Below are 16,237 nucleotides of genomic sequence, written 5' to 3'. Positions count from 1 at the left end.
GCCTAGAAAGCGTGTATATGTCTTTCCCTCTATCAGCGGCTGTGGGCGTACGCTGAGCGTGAAGTTGACGGGACGCACAGAGCGGTGTAAAAAATTAGGCAATGAGGGGCGTGGCCAAGCCTGCAGAGTGTGAGGACGCACTGAAACGTGGCTCCGGAGCCATAGAGGTTTTTAAGGCTTCTTTTGGCGTTTTTCAGCCAGCAAGTGCCTCTCACACCAACAGAAAGAACCTTCCTGCAGTGTAAGGCACAGTTTGAGCGGTCTCCCCATGAAATCGGGGCACCGGGAGTCCCGGAGCGCAGAGCCGGTACGGAGCCCTGCAAGGGAGCGGGGGAGAGGAGAGGGAGCGGTGCGCACGGAGGAACTGTTCCCTTGAAGCGGAGGATCCCCGGTGAGCTCATACCAGCAGCGCTAGCGGAGGGAAGCTGAGGAGAGCTCGGGGAACAAGAACAGCTGACAGGACGCTTCTCCAGACAGCCCCGCGAGCGGGAGCCGCGGCAACCGGCAGGAAGGAGAGAAACAACGATCACTAAAGCTGTGAGTACCGGAGACCCTGATAAGCCTTCCCACATACTAGGCAATCTCTCCAGAGCTAAGGGAACGTTCATTACAACCAGAACCCCAGCTCCCCTCCAGCAAACCCGTTTCCCGCCTGAATCTCCCGCCATACCGCCCCCCCTCCCTCTTCCCCCACCGTGCCTGCGGCCATTAGAGAGAGCAGAGGATCTAGCCCAAAGGGGCTTTCAGCCCAAACGGCACAAGCTAAAGCAAGATAAAACCTTGCAAAAGGGCGCTGCCCTAATTTTTTTGGAGCTGGTTTACCCAGCTCCATAACTCCTCCAATTTTTGTAGTCTTCGGACACACGTGGGCTAGCACTGCATCCCGCTAAATAATTTTTCACTACCAACAAGCAAATAGCTTACTGGCTCACAGAGAAGAAGAAACCCTGCCAAAAGCATTGTTCAAATCCTCTACAGAACTGTAATACACAGATCTACAACACAATTTTTCAGGACTATATATATAAGTCTGCTAAAACCGCGAAATTTAATTTTTCCTCTGTCATCTTGCAACACCATCTTTTCATGGGCTGAAGCTCGCCTACAAAGATGACAGGCTGAATTCTAACTAGTGTGGAGGAAGTCGCACCTCGACCTGACCCATAGCGCCAGGCACAACAAATTACGGCTGATTCCCGGGGCCCTTCTGACCGTCAGACAAACTTCTACGAACCTCTTACAATCGCACAAAATGGTGAAGGGTAGCAGAGATCGCAGCTGCGATCCACCAAATACACCAAAAGGGCAAAAAAATCAAGTCGACATGCAGAAATTTCTAAAAAAGAAAAGCTTACAATCTCCAAGCACCACTGCAAAACCGCTCCCCTCACAAAACCCTTCTGACCAAGCAACCCCAGACTCAGAACTAGATAGTGATATGGAAGAAGAAGAGTGTGACCTCAGTGCCCAAATTTCCAAATCTTTCCTTCAAAAAGCACTCCTGAAAGTCACCCAACCAATAATGTCAGAACTGGCGGACATCAAAACCGAGTTACAACAAATAGGCCACAGAGTGGAGGACCTGGAAGGTTCATGCTCAGCCATCATAGAACACGCAAAAGCCACCACGCAAGTAGTAGGGGTCCACCGCTCATATCTTGACCGAGCGCTTACTTTAATTGAGGATCAAGAAAAACGCAGCAGGCGCTGCAATGTCCGGATAAAAGGTCTCCCGGAATCCTGGGCAGCAGAATCCTTACGCAAAGTGGCTGAAGAAATATTCACAGACTTACTGGGAGAAGAGAGAGTCACAAAAATCCAAATCGAGAGAATACACAGAGCAATCAGACCCAAACCAAAAAACGGTGACCCACCAAGAGATGTAATTTGCGGTCTGCTTTCCTTCACAGACACAAGTGCTATTTTAAATGCCGCCAGAACTCGTCAGATTTTTAAATACAACAACGCGACATTACTCTTCTTCCAAGACATAGCTCCATCCACTCTGGCAAAAAGGCGAATACTGCGACCGCTTCTAGAAGCTCTGAAATCAAAAAGAATCCAATATTCCTGGCTGTTTCCATTTGACCTAACAATCAACGATGGAGGACACAGATTGACGGTCAGAACCCCGGAAGATCTCAAGGCGATTTGGCAACAACTGAAAATAGATCCAATAGATATACCTTCCTGGATGCCGACACAATATGATCTAACTATACCTCCGCTCCCGGAGGGAGAGTCCTGGAAGTGAACAACAAAGTTCAAATCGCCTAGAAGCAAAAAACATGGCGCAAAAACCTCATCTTAGGACACTTTAAGGGACTTCTTGTTGTTGTTGGAGCAGTGCCGACCTCCCAAAGGAGTGGCGCTGTGGACCAACGAGAGTGAGACTCAGACACGTGACTTTTGCTTTCTGAGAAGTATACGGCCTTCTTCACACTGCCTACTTTACCAGTTACGTTATTACAAAGGAGATGATGGTGGGCTTCCCCTCGCATGACTCAAGTACGCATGAAAGAGGTTTTATGCTTCCCTCCTTTCGCGCTTCCGGACTAACATAGGAGGAGGGAGTGAGCACCAGACGTTAAGGCAGAGGATCTTAAGTAAAATCTGTTTTGATGGAGGTGTATTAGCTCTAAATGATTGTGATTTTGCATGAGGGGAGATCGGATCGGGGGAGTGGGACCTGGGGCTGGGTGGGGCCTGGGGGTCATACGGGGGTCGGCCCGCCGAGTTCCTCCCTACCCGGGGATCACAGCGTGAGAGCTGCCTGATCAGGCAGGCCCACCTACGTGCCTGATGTTCCTAGGCAGATTGTGTCATGTTGGCAGCGAAGGAAACAGTTGCACTCATTATGGTTTTAAGTTAACGTGCCTTTCTTTTCCTTCTATCTCTCATCTCGTCTACTTTCTACGGTTCCGACTAGCCTTTCTCCATATCCAGGTTGAGTCTAAACAACAGGACTTTGCCAATGGAGGGAGGTGTCCGTCCAGAGGGCGGAGAGAAATTCCCCGGACGTCATAGGCGGAACTGAGAATAACACCCGTCCACGCGCCACCAGGGGAGGCCGCACACGTGAGTGAACCTACTACACACAGAACTCGAACATCCACCCTTATTCAGGGGCAGTACCAAGATGAGAAAGACACCGACAACAGAGACCCGCAAGGGGAGGTTGTTGGGGTGCTTCTGATCCACACAAAACAACCACAGACCATATAACAGTAGACTGGACACCTATCCCCCAGTCAAGAACCCAACGTTAACTACAGTCCCTCTGCTAACAGTCTATCCCGTTTTCCCCACCACCTCCACCCTCCACGCAAATCTATACGTATACAGAACCCAGAAAGATGTCTGCGAGACATCTTGATAACACTGATACCCCACAACATAAACAGAAAAAACAACAAAAAAAACCCACATCTCCTCAAACAGGAAGCGCAACATTCACCACCTTCAACGCTAAAGGTTTAAACTCCCCCAACAAAAGACATCATATGATATGGCTATTGAGAAAAAGCAAAACCAAAATCGCATTCCTCCAAGAGACCCATTTTAAAAGTAACAAGATCCCAACCCTCCCAAAAAACTATTTTAAGCAATGGTTCCACAGCTGCAACCCCTCCTCAGCCTCTAAGGGTGTTACTATTGCAATTCACAAAGATCTCCCCTTTCAGTGCGAAAAACAACTAACAGATACAGAGGGACGCTTTATATTCGTTAAAGGTAAAATAGGTGGAGTCCCGTACACCCTAGCTAACATCTATGTACCCAATTCGAACCAAACCAAGTGGCTCACGGACACTCTGCATACACTGAGAGCCTTTGCGGTGGGCCATGTGATTTTGGGCTGGGATCTTAATGTGACATTAAACCCGTTACTAGACACTTCAGGGGGCAAGTCCCAGGTCTCGCAGAGGGCGCTTAAAAAAATTCATTTAGCTTTGCAGGAACTAAATTTAACTGACTCTTGGAGATATAGACACCCAGGAGTAAAAGATTTCACATTTTACTCGCACATTCACACCTCTCATCAGAGACTCGATTACATTTTCGTGTCAAACAATCTACTAAAAGCAATACACAGTTCCCAAATAGACTGCATAACAATTTCAGACCACGCCCCAATGCACACGAGTCTAATTATATTTTCGAACAACCTAGGGGAATGGAGATGGTCTTTGAACGAGTCGATACTAAGAGAAGAGGAATATAAACAAGAGCTGATAAAAAATCTCTCTGAATTTTTTGAGATTAATTCAAAAGACAACACAAATGTTCCCTTGATATGGGAAACGCACAAGGCTTTCGTGAGAGGCCTGTTCATCTCCCTAGGCTCGAAACTTAAGAAACAGAAACAAAAGAAAATAGATGACCTTTTAACAAAAATTGCATCCCTGGAGCAAAAAAGAAAACTTGCACTAGTAGAAAAGGTACAATCCGAACTAAATTTCCTCAGGGATCAATTAAGGTCAATCCTTGACAAAAAGTTCACTAAATCCTCTATAAATTACAAACAAAAGCTCTATGCTCATTGGGATAAGGGAGGCAAGCTGATGTCAACCCTCATTAAAAAAGCGAGGGAAAAAACTCATATTAAAGAAATCAAAAAAGCCTCGGGGGGGAAGGCTACATCATCCAAAGATATAGCAACAGAATTCCATAACTACTACACAAATCTATACAACATTGAAGCTACACTCACACAAGCAGACCTTGAAAGAAAACACAAGGACATGGAGATTTTCCTTAAAAAGCTCTCTCTCCCCAAAATTAACACAGAAGAAGCCACAGATCTTCTGACCCCTGTGAGTCAAGAGGAACTGTCAGAAGTAATAAATAGTTTCCCTAACGGCAAGAGTCCGGGCCCCGATGGCCTCACTACAGGCTACTATAAAACACTTCTACAAAGTCTGGAACCCCATCTTAGAACGACGTTAAACGCAATTATGAACGGAGCCACATTCCCCACACAAACGCAGGAAGCCCACATCACCTTAGTACAGAAAGAAGGCAAAGACCCAACCCTATGCAACAACTACCGCCCAATCTCTCTACTGAACGTAGATATAAAAATCTGGGCAAAAATAATTGCTAATCGCCTGAGCAGAATTATACCCAAACTAGTTTCTGACGAACAGTCAGGTTTCGTTAAAGGTAGAGAGGGAAAGGACAACGCCGCAATACTACTGCACTCGATACAATATGCTAAGAAAAAGAACATCCCCCTAATTTTCCTGGGGATCGATGCTGAAAAAGCTTTCGATAGAGTAAATTGGTCATTCATGAGAGCGACTCTAGACAAATTTAATTTCCCTCGCCAACTTACCGACGCTATCTTCTCCCTCTATGCAAAACCCTACGCCAGAATAAAAATTAATGATACCTTATCTCAACCATTCAACATAACAAACGGCACGCGCCAGGGATGCCCACTTTCCCCCACACTATTCATCCTTACATTGGAAATTCTCCTTCAGGCGGTTAGACAATCCCCCGAAATTCGAGGCTTAGAGGTTGGAGGGGATTGTATACAATCTGCTGCTTTCGCGGATGATGTACTATTCCTAATCACAAATCCGGCACAGGGTCTTAATAGCCTAATTCACCTGCTGGATGAATACTGTAGTTTTTCCAACCTAAAAGTGAATTTTAACAAATCGGTAATACTTAATATTTCGCTGCCCCCCCACAGGGCAAAAGAAGTGAAGAGATCATCCCCTTTCAAATGGACAGATCATTCATTAGACTATCTAAGTATCAAAATTACAAATAACCTCTCCAAACTTTATGAGAACAACTTGGGACCGTTAATAACAGAAATCACATCACTCCTTACCGCATATAACCTACTCATAATTTCCTGGTTCGGGAGGAAAAATCTCATTAAAACATACATTTTACCCAAAATTTTATACAAATTACAAATGTTACCAATACACATACCCAAATCCTTCTTCAAGAAAATCAATTCACAATTTTCACGTTTCTTCTGGAAATACAAACGCCCGCGCCTGGCATACTCTTTAATGTCTAGAAGAAGACAACACGGAGGAGTGGGTCTCCCTAACATATTGGAATACTACAAGGCAATAAACCTTAACAGATGGCTGGGAATGGTAGCCCCGATCAAAAGCCATAAATTGAGAAAAATCGCGCAACAAACCTATGGAAACAACCTCATAAGAGATCTGTGGTTTCCCTGCCCAAAAACATACCGGGCCAAAGATTTTAGTATCCTGCTGAGAGGCATCTGCGAGACCTGGGACACCCTTTCCCACAAGTTGGCTCCCTCGCCATCGCCATGCGCACCGCTAAGCCTTCTCCCCAACACCATCAAACATCCTAAGACCTGGATTCCTGAGAACCTCTGGAACATCTTTGAAGTAAACACAATTCATGACCTTCAAAACATCATGCATGAGGAACCCACCACTATCATTAACTCTCTAGGCTTACAAAAAAAACTACAAAACCTCCACATTATGCACATTGAGAACACAATCGCTACATTTAAAAAAGATTACCCCTCTACAAGACCAACAACGGAATTCGAAAGGTTATTAAAATCCCAAAATACAGAATTGAGGAAAATTTCCTCTCTGGCTAAAAATTTTACAACGCCTCACACACTAGGCAGACCAACTTATATCGCCTCGTGGGAGAAGGAGTTAGACATTAAGTTATCTGAAGCAGAAATTAAAACGATATTTAAAGCTTCTTATGGCGTCTCTCCATGCGTTCGTCTCAAAGAAAACAACTATAAATTACTGTCTAGATGGTATAAAACCCCTGAGTGGTTGTATAACTACAAACTTGCGGAATCAAACAGGTGCTGGAGATGCCAGGAGGAGCTGGATTCTTACTTACACATCTGGTGGAACTGCAAGTTAATTAAACCCTTTTGGTCAGAGATTGAAAGCGAAATGCATAAAATCCTTGGAAAAGCAATTATCTTAACCCCAGACACAATAATATTAAATGGACCAAACAAGTCATTTAATCCCCTAAAGGACAAACTTGCCGCATTTATGGTAACGGCAGCTAAAGCGTTAATCCCTCTACATTGGAGAAACCCAACACCCCCCTCCATCAAGATGTGGAAAACAAAGATCAACCAGATATACCAGTTTGAGGAGATCCTTAGCTGGACAAACTCGACATACCCAACATTCTTGACCATATGGTCGCCTAGGGTAAACTTTTACTCTAGCACCACACCACAAGGCTGATTTCCCGGAGCGGACTCCTCTACACTCGAGATGAGGGGCTCCACCAGAGCCTCTATAATATTCTTTTCAGCTGATTCCACTGGAGAGGAGACCAGATTGCGCTGAAGCAGAGACAAACCCAAGTAGTGAACACGAATAGACACTAGCTGGAAATAATTTACCTCACACAACAAATCTAACCCTTAAATGTCATACACTGGAACAACTTACTCACATTAGCTCTGAGCCTTATCATCCCACCAGATTTGAGACATGACAGATTAACCCCCTTCCGCCCACAGAGCCACAGAACTTCAAAGTGTCTGGAAATTTGCCAAGTTGGAGACATCAGGAGGACGCTGCTCGGGTGCTCGCGTCCCCGCAATCCCCCGGTGGGGGCGTGACCGCCCGCGCTCAGGCGTCTTAACCTGAAAAACACCTCAGGGACCTAAGAGATATGGGAAAGTAACATTGTTACCCACAAAAGAATCGAAGTAGGTGACGCGTGGGAGGCACTGGTGTATACACCTCGACCACCTAAGTGGCGTCAAGCGCAGATCCAAAGTCTGAAGTCTAAATATGGAGATTTGAGACCGCCCCCCCTCCCCCTCCCCCTCTCCTCTCCCCTCCCCCTCTCCTCTCCCCTCCCCCCGTCTCCCACCCTCCCCCTTCGTTCCCCCCCCCTTCTTAGCCTTCAAGCCTTACCTTACTGATAAGTTGTAAAGTTTTTATAAGTATAGGTACTTGAATGTGATGACCTATGCCCACTCTGGCCAGATAATTAAAGCTTCAGAGCCGGGTGTCTGACCAGGCTGGGCAGCCCAGATACATGTCCGTTTGATAAGGGTATACAGTCATGATGGTTATACTCGCACACAAGTTCTGTTAAATACTCTTTGTACTTCATGTTATTGAATTTTGGACAAACAGTTAGTACTTATGTAAGGTTGAATACCCTGTATGAAAAACTTTTTCAATAAAAAGTGAATTAATATAAAAATTAGGCAATTATTGGCCTGCACTTGGAGGGTCACAGCAGTTATGTAACGCACACTGTGGGCCGAAAAAATAATACGCTGGGCTGCAGAAAGGCCTAGCTGGCTAATAGTGAGCCACTACAACAGTGATGCACACGCTCACAGATAGCCCTAAGGAGGAGTGTTTTTTCAGTTTGTTTTTTTTAAAAAAAAACAGCAGCCTAGATAGCGTGGTATCCCTAATCTCTGCCAGTGTGTGTCTGATGCGAGCAGCCGGCAGGGCCACTTTAAATACTCGGCGGTCACTCGATCCCGCCAGCCACTCACTGCAGGGGGGTGGGATAGGGCTGGAACGTCACAGGAGGAAGTTGTAATGCCTTCCCTGCATGTCTATTGGCCAGAAAATGGCGGAAAACATGCAGGGAAGGAAATGGAATTGACTCGAGTAACGCATGATGCTCGTCTCGAGTAATGAGCATCTCGAGTACCCTAATACTCAAGCAGGCATCAAGCTCGGACGAGTACGTTCGCTCATCTCTAGTGAAGATAGATCCTTCAAAAAAATTTGAAAATAATTCCGATATAAATAAAAAAACAAATAAACCTTCTACTAATATAAAAAGTAACAATAAAAATCCTGCTTTTATTACTAGATTTAATAACGACAATGTAGCTATCAGAAAGATAATAAAAAAACATTGGCCAATTTTGTTAAATGACCCCTTCCTTTCTGGTCACCTAGAAAAAAAACCCTACACTAATTTTTAAAAGAAATACAACACTTTAAAATATTATTGCCCCGTCCAACCCTGACAAAATAAAACATAAATTAAAACCCACTAGCTCAATTAAACCTGGAGTTTTTAAATGTTTTCATAAAAAATGCAAGTGCTGTACAGTCATTACACATAAAAGAACAGAAATTAATCTTAACACAATTAAATTCCCAATCCTACAGCAGATGTCGTGTAAAACGACTAACGTTATATATTTAGTAGAATGCCCGTGCAAATTAAAGTATGTGGGCAGAACCATCAATAAATTAAAAACCAGGGTAAATAATCATCGTCAAAATATAGTAAAAAATTTAAGAACACACAGCCTATCCAAGCATTTTAATGATTTTCATAGTGCCGATATCTCAAAAATGATTGTAACTCCGATATAAAATCCATCTCTACATTGCGTAAAAAAGAAATGTTTTGGATTCATAGGTTAAACACATTAGTTCCATTCGGTCTCAACGAAATGTTGGAAAAAATCTAACCTCTACGTCGTCTTTGCCTCCAACCTTCCATTATTTTAACCTTTTTAATATAAATGTGGTTATAATTGTATATAAGTTTAGATATATGTATTTTTTGGTTTTATAGAGACATTACTTTTCACATTATTATTATGTACATAGTTGTTATGTAATATAATGTTCACCTATAGACTGTTATAATTGGAAACCACTATAATCTAGATATAGAAGTTCCTTTAAATACTGCTCCTTTGAGAAACAACTTGGCAAAGCGGGACCTGTGATTGCTGTTCATTCAGCATTGTGTTAATAAAGTTTCTTTGAATACTTGGGAAGCAATGTGCGCTCCAAGTGGCGTCGTGATGACGTAGCACACTCGCTGTGGGTAGCGTGAATCCGTCCCCTATTCTGATTACGGTGTACAACGCCAGTGTGTCCCGGCTTGATAGGAACATGTGAGTTATACTATTGATTTATGTATAAATGTATGTCTGTTATTGTTAGTATGTGAGCTTGAAAAAGGCGACGGTCTGCCGCCGAAACGCGTTGCTCAATATATAATAAATATTTGACTCGTTCATCTTCCCGATTGTACACTTTATCCCTACGAGCGCAGAAATCCTTTTTATATTTTTTTGCTATTGCTAATGTTACAAGCCCCCAACTCATGGTGGTTGCTTGTGGATTTTTTTTGCGGCTCTCTACGGATTTGGAATAAAGTACCTGGTGCCAGTGAGGCAATTTTCGGTAGTTTTACCTCATTAGTAGAGATGAGCGAACGTACTCGGTAAGGGCGATTTCGCAATCGAGCACCGCGATTTTCGAGTACTTCACTACTCGGGTGAAAAGTATTCTTGTGCGCCGGGGGGCAGGGGGGGGCGCGGTGGAGCGGGGGGTAGCAGCGGGGAACAGGGGGGAACCCTCTCTCTCTCCCTCTCCCCCCCCCACTCCCCTCTGCAACCCACCACTCACCCCCGGCGCACCCGAGTACTTTTCATCCGAGTAGTGAAGTACTCGAAAATCGCGGTGCTCGATTGCGAAATCGCCCTTACCGAGTACGTTCGCTCATCTCTACTCATTAGGCACCAGGTGAGTGATCTATCTTTCACCTAACCATCTATTTTATTTTACCTTTCTGGCGCATCCCTCATTTATAATTTATATTTTGGTTTTAAAACATGTTTTTTCATGGATATAATAATAATCTATTTTGAATACATTTCTGTATACCAGTTATGTCAATTCCTCATGTGATATTCAGGATAACCTCAGTCCGTCTACTGGAAGCTTAGTCAGGTTGCTTGTTCTCCTGGTTATCTATTGTGCTCTTAAAAGTCTTCACCACCCCCAAAATTTACAGGTGCCAAAACTTTTCAGATTCTATCTCTTTGTTGTCTTGGTTTCATATCGTTTAAGAACCACAGAATGTTCTGTGAAATGTAAAATTTATATGTTTTTGTGATATCTTATATCTTTTCTCTGTCATATTCCAGTTTCTGTCATTTTTCCTGACTGTTTTTGTTATTATACATCGATCTGAGAAGACAATCAACTGATTAATTATACAATGAAGTCACATTCATTTTAAATTTATCTGACTTATTAGCATTTCAATCTCATGTACACTCAGCACCACATAGCAGAGTCTGTTGATGTTTTTCCCATCAGCCTTCACTCCTCAGTCATCTGTCTTCAGTCCTTCTCCTTGCATTGCATATTCAGGAGTCAGATTTATCCTACTGGGTGATTTTATGAAGCTCTAAAACTTTTGTCAATTAAACACATTTTTACATTTTCTCTTGATTGTGACTTTTCCAAAAAGGACATCATTTGTTTGTAGTTTTGGGACCTCCAGAATTGCTTGACCTTTTGCTGTCATCTAAATGCCTACCTTCATGTGACAGATTATATACCAAATATTTAACCTTTTGCTGACAGTATTGGACTTTCTTCCTGTTTACTTTATGGCCTTACTCATAGAGAAACCTCAATAGTGCGATTGTGTCCCCCCCACAATTCTTCTCATCAACGTACAGTAGTAGCTGACTACCTCTAGAAGGCTGGAACTGGGCTAAGTTTGCTGACATAGCCTGGGAGAAAATTGTTGGAGATTCACAATAACCCTGGGGTACTCTGGTGAAATTTTACTTAATTTTGTCATAATATCTCATTTCAACAAATTTATTGGACATATTCAAGACAATATAATCTGACATTTCACAGGCTTATTTGTCTCTGGGTCTGTTATAACTAAAATCACAAAGGTGAGGAAAGCAACAAAAACATTATGCACTGAAAAAGCCAAAAATGCAATACCTGATAATCTGCAAAGCAGACGCAGTCGTCATAGGCATGATCGCCATAAGGCAGGCACAATCGCCACCAGCACAATCGCCGTAGGGCAGGCGCAACCGCCATAAGCTCTAAAGGTATGCAGTCAGCCAGACTATGGTGTGGAGGAGCAACTTGTACATTACAGACTAATATGCAGTCACCCACTCAACCCAGCCCAGATTGTGGAGGAGTGACTGCATATAATCATAGCCTGCACATGTGAATGATACCAAGACGCCAGCCAAAGATAGATGGTGACCCACCATACAGGATATCAACCCTCACCGATATAACAGAGGGTTGCCCTGTATCGCCAAAGTGGGCCACACTGGATGACATCTTGGCCTCTAGCAAACTACATACAAAAATAATAATGCACACCATAGTCTGGCTGATTGCATACCTTTAGGGCTTATGGCGGTTGCGCCTGCCCTATGGCCATTGTTCCGGTGGAGATTGTGCCTGCCTTATGGCGATCGTGCCTATGGCGACTGTGTCTGCTTTGCAGATTATCAGGTATTGCATCTTTGGCTTTTTTAGTGAATAGGGTCTGTTATAACTGGTTCAGAGAAGGATTCCTGTGGGTCCGGCCATTAACCCCTCTTACCATGATATGACTATTACTACATTTAATATTGGGTACATATTGCGATGTATTACTGCCGTGGTGGTTCCTGAGCCCACCAGGAAAGTAACCATACGTCCATTCACTTGGAGATCTTTCTCAGGCAGTATAAGTTGCCAAGAGATCCTCCACGTGTTGTACATCCAAAATGTCGTCATTTTTCCCCAAGGTGCCTGAAAACATTGATTCTCAAGACATTCTCGAGCAGAATCACCAGATTTCCCATAATTCCAACACACATTTAAATCCCCGAGCTGCATCCCACCTCTGCTTCTTCCTCTGCCTCTACTGCCACGTCCTCTCGCTGTCCAATGACCTCTCTAACTATCGTATCACATTCTTCTCCCTGTATAAAAACTCACTTTCTCCCCCTTTTCTTTGTAAAACTTTTCTGCATGTTTTGCATATTCCAAAACATCCTGCAAAGATCCTATCCTAAAGGTAACCATATATTTCATTATATAACCTCCCATTTCCTTTTTTACTCCACTTACAAACACATTCTTTAATGGCTGTTTATATGCAGAATCATCTCTCTTTCCCTGATTATCCTATGGAAGGGGTCTACCATCTTCTACCCTCCCATTCTAATTTCCTTCTACAGAACTCCAATCTGGCCTTAGAATTCCTCTAGCTGCTCTTTTTTTTCCATTCAATTTGTAACTCCTCATTAACCCTCTAAATTGTTCATTAAACTGTCGGGAGTCTATTTTTATATGGGCGTGACAGTTTGGGGCTTCTATTAACCAGGCTTCAGCAGCGGAAAATCTGTATTTTTGCTGATCTTTAGCAGATTTTGTTTTGTCTGTATTTTATCACATACGTTTTTACAACTAGGGACTTCTAAAGTCATTTTTAAACCCATATTTCTTTTCCCATATTTGACATAGTCAGGATTTAACTTGTGCATATACTTCTTAACTCCTCCAAGGACCTCCTGTCGTTGATAACAAAAGAGACATGCACAGGAGAATGCCTTTGTATTTCCCACTGTTAGTAATTATGTTCTTGACGTTGATTTAAAAGACAAACAACATAAAACAAACCTTTGGCCACTGAAATATACAGTGAAAATGCAAAGGTTCCTGACCCAATTAGTGCTTCGCTATTTACACGTAGACTCCTTCTTGCCTTTCCAAGTAGGCCCTGTGAACATTGAACACAAACAAGGGTCTTGTCTGAAAGCAACCTGCACACCAAGGTTGGTCCTTAATGTGTCCAAGAGGTCAGTGCCTACGTACCAAATCTGCTTATCTCAATCACTCACACATTCACTTCATGCAGTATAAGACAACAATACAAATATTACAATATTTTAGTAGGCGACGACCCTCTTTATATATTCTTAGTTACTCTATAACACAATTTCAGAGAAAAAAAGTAGTAGGAAGATAATAAGTAAAGTTCCTGGACACCCCTGTGTCCAATGACATCATTTAACCTGTTCTTTACCATGCTGCACAGAGTAATTCTTTCCTGTAGCCTTCTCACAATGGCTATGGTCTCACATAGACTACTGCTATTGCCCCTTGACAACCAATTCATTTATATTTGTTTCTCATTTACAATACACATTGTAAATTCTAGTAACACTAAAGAATACAGAAGAAGAGAGAAGAAAAGTTTAACCATTGTTATATGTACTACACGTTATCCAGGAGGCTTCTAAATTCTCAGGCTAGTTCGGAAAAACTTCACTGTTTTAGACAAGATGCCCGATTGGCCTCTAATGATGTCTAAGCAAGACTGAGATCTTTTGATGATCAGAGAGTACTTCAGACCCACCTTTTCACATCCAGACTGTCCTTTCCCTCTGCAATGAGTTTTTCCGGCTCGAAGGACCAAAAAATGTAAGGAGAATGTATGTACTTATCAAGGAGAAGACAATCCCAGATTTTGCGTAGAAGTCTAGACCCAGGAGAAATACAAATCACATCAGCCTTGTTGTGGTATCAAATGATTTCTAATGTATGCAAAGGTACATGTGGTTTATATACCAAAAATGACATCACAGGAAAAGTATATACCTCCAAGATTAATAATAATACATGATAGGCTGAAACTAAAATGTTTAACATAAGTTACACCTTTTAAGGTGTTACTATAACATACAATGAGACTGTTATGAATTCAGTGAAAAGGAATGCAAGGGGGGGGGGGTTGAGAGACTCTTATCTTCTTTTTGTCTACCACGCACAGGTATAGAAAAAGTTTTGTTAACCCCTTCACTACTTATACTAGCATCATACTAAATCTTTCTAGTCTACTATCTAATAGAAAAAGAATTACCTGCTACATTGATCTACAATTTTCTTAACAGATCTTTCTGCCATCTTCAACGCTATTACTTAGTATACCTCCCATAGCTTACCTGAGATTACTCTTTCATACGATACACAGTTCCTGGCTTGCAAAACTGCTCTAGACACCTACACAAGCACTTACAGTTTCATCCCCTGATCGCAATTTTAGAGAAACCTCTGGAACGGCTTTATTTCAGCCCTTACGGCACAGATCTGTATTATAGAAAGGACTCCTCTCCTAACAGTCTGTAGAGCTCCCGTAATTGGTAAAACCGGCTCATTGTGTGCCTTATAGTACTCTCTATTAGTAGTATAACAAGAAAGTACCTTATCCTGGGTAATATACTCAAATGACGTTGCAGGGACTGCAGGAGTTTGTGGTAGTCTAAGACACACCCCTACCTTATCATTGGTTTAGACTGCTGTTGTTTCTCTCCCCCTGCAGCTCTGCATACTCTACTATTGCAAGGGCAGAATGATTATAAAGTACAATATACTTATCCACCACTACGAAAAAGCTTATTGGGGCATGTATTCACATTGAACAAGAGAGATGATTCATAGTAATGGGGAGCTTGAAGGGTCACACAAAGCTTTATTTGCGTGACACTGGTCAGCCTATTTATTGCACATGGTGAAGCTGTAATACCAAACCTCTGGTCAGGATTTTTTTAAAGGCTTCTTTCACATCTTTATTCCTCAAGCTGTAGATCAAAGGATTTAAAACAGGCGTAAAAACCATATAAACTAGAGAAACATACTTCAGATAAGGAGAAAAACTTCTCGACTGTCCGATGTACATGGTCATACTTGTCCCAAAAAACATCATTACCACAGTGAGGTGGGAAGCGCAGGTGGAGAAGGCTTTAGATCTACCCCGTGAAGAATGGATTTTTAGTATGGAAATAATAATGCCAATATAAGATCCGACGATAAAAACAGGTGGTGCCAAAAGCGTAAAAAATCCTACAGCAGATATAGTTATTTTGTAAAAGGAGACGTCACCACAAGCCAACTCAAGAAGCAACAAAATCTCACAAAAGAAATGATTGAGTTGATTTTCTTTACAGAATACAAGAGGCTGCACTATGGTGGGAAACGATGAGAAAATGATACTTCCGAACCAACTGATGATGGTGATGTGTCTACATAACCTCCAGCTCATAATGACGGTGTAATATAAGGGATAGCATATGGCTATATACCGGTCATAGGCCATCACAGCCAGTAAGATGCACTCAATTCCTCCTAGAATAAGGCCGATCTCCATCTGTGTCAAACACATAATGACGGAAATTCTTCTTTCCTTTGATAACACATCGAAGAGCAATTTTGGAACAGTGCAAGATGAGTAGCACAAATCCAGGAAAGACAAATTACAGAGGAAATAATACATAGGAGTGTGTAACTGAGGGCTAATGATCACTGTGCAGATTAAAAATCCATTCCATAACATAGTTAATATGTAGATGAAAAAAAACACAACAAAAAGGAAATAACAAATCTGGAAATTCTGGGAAAATCCAATCAGGATG

Source organism: Eleutherodactylus coqui, chromosome 1 (assembly GCF_035609145.1).
Source record: "Eleutherodactylus coqui strain aEleCoq1 chromosome 1, aEleCoq1.hap1, whole genome shotgun sequence".
In the NCBI taxonomy this organism is placed as follows: domain Eukaryota; kingdom Metazoa; phylum Chordata; class Amphibia; order Anura; family Eleutherodactylidae; genus Eleutherodactylus; species Eleutherodactylus coqui.
The sequence above is the reverse complement of the archived record's forward strand: the minus strand, read 5'-3'. Positions refer to the sequence as shown.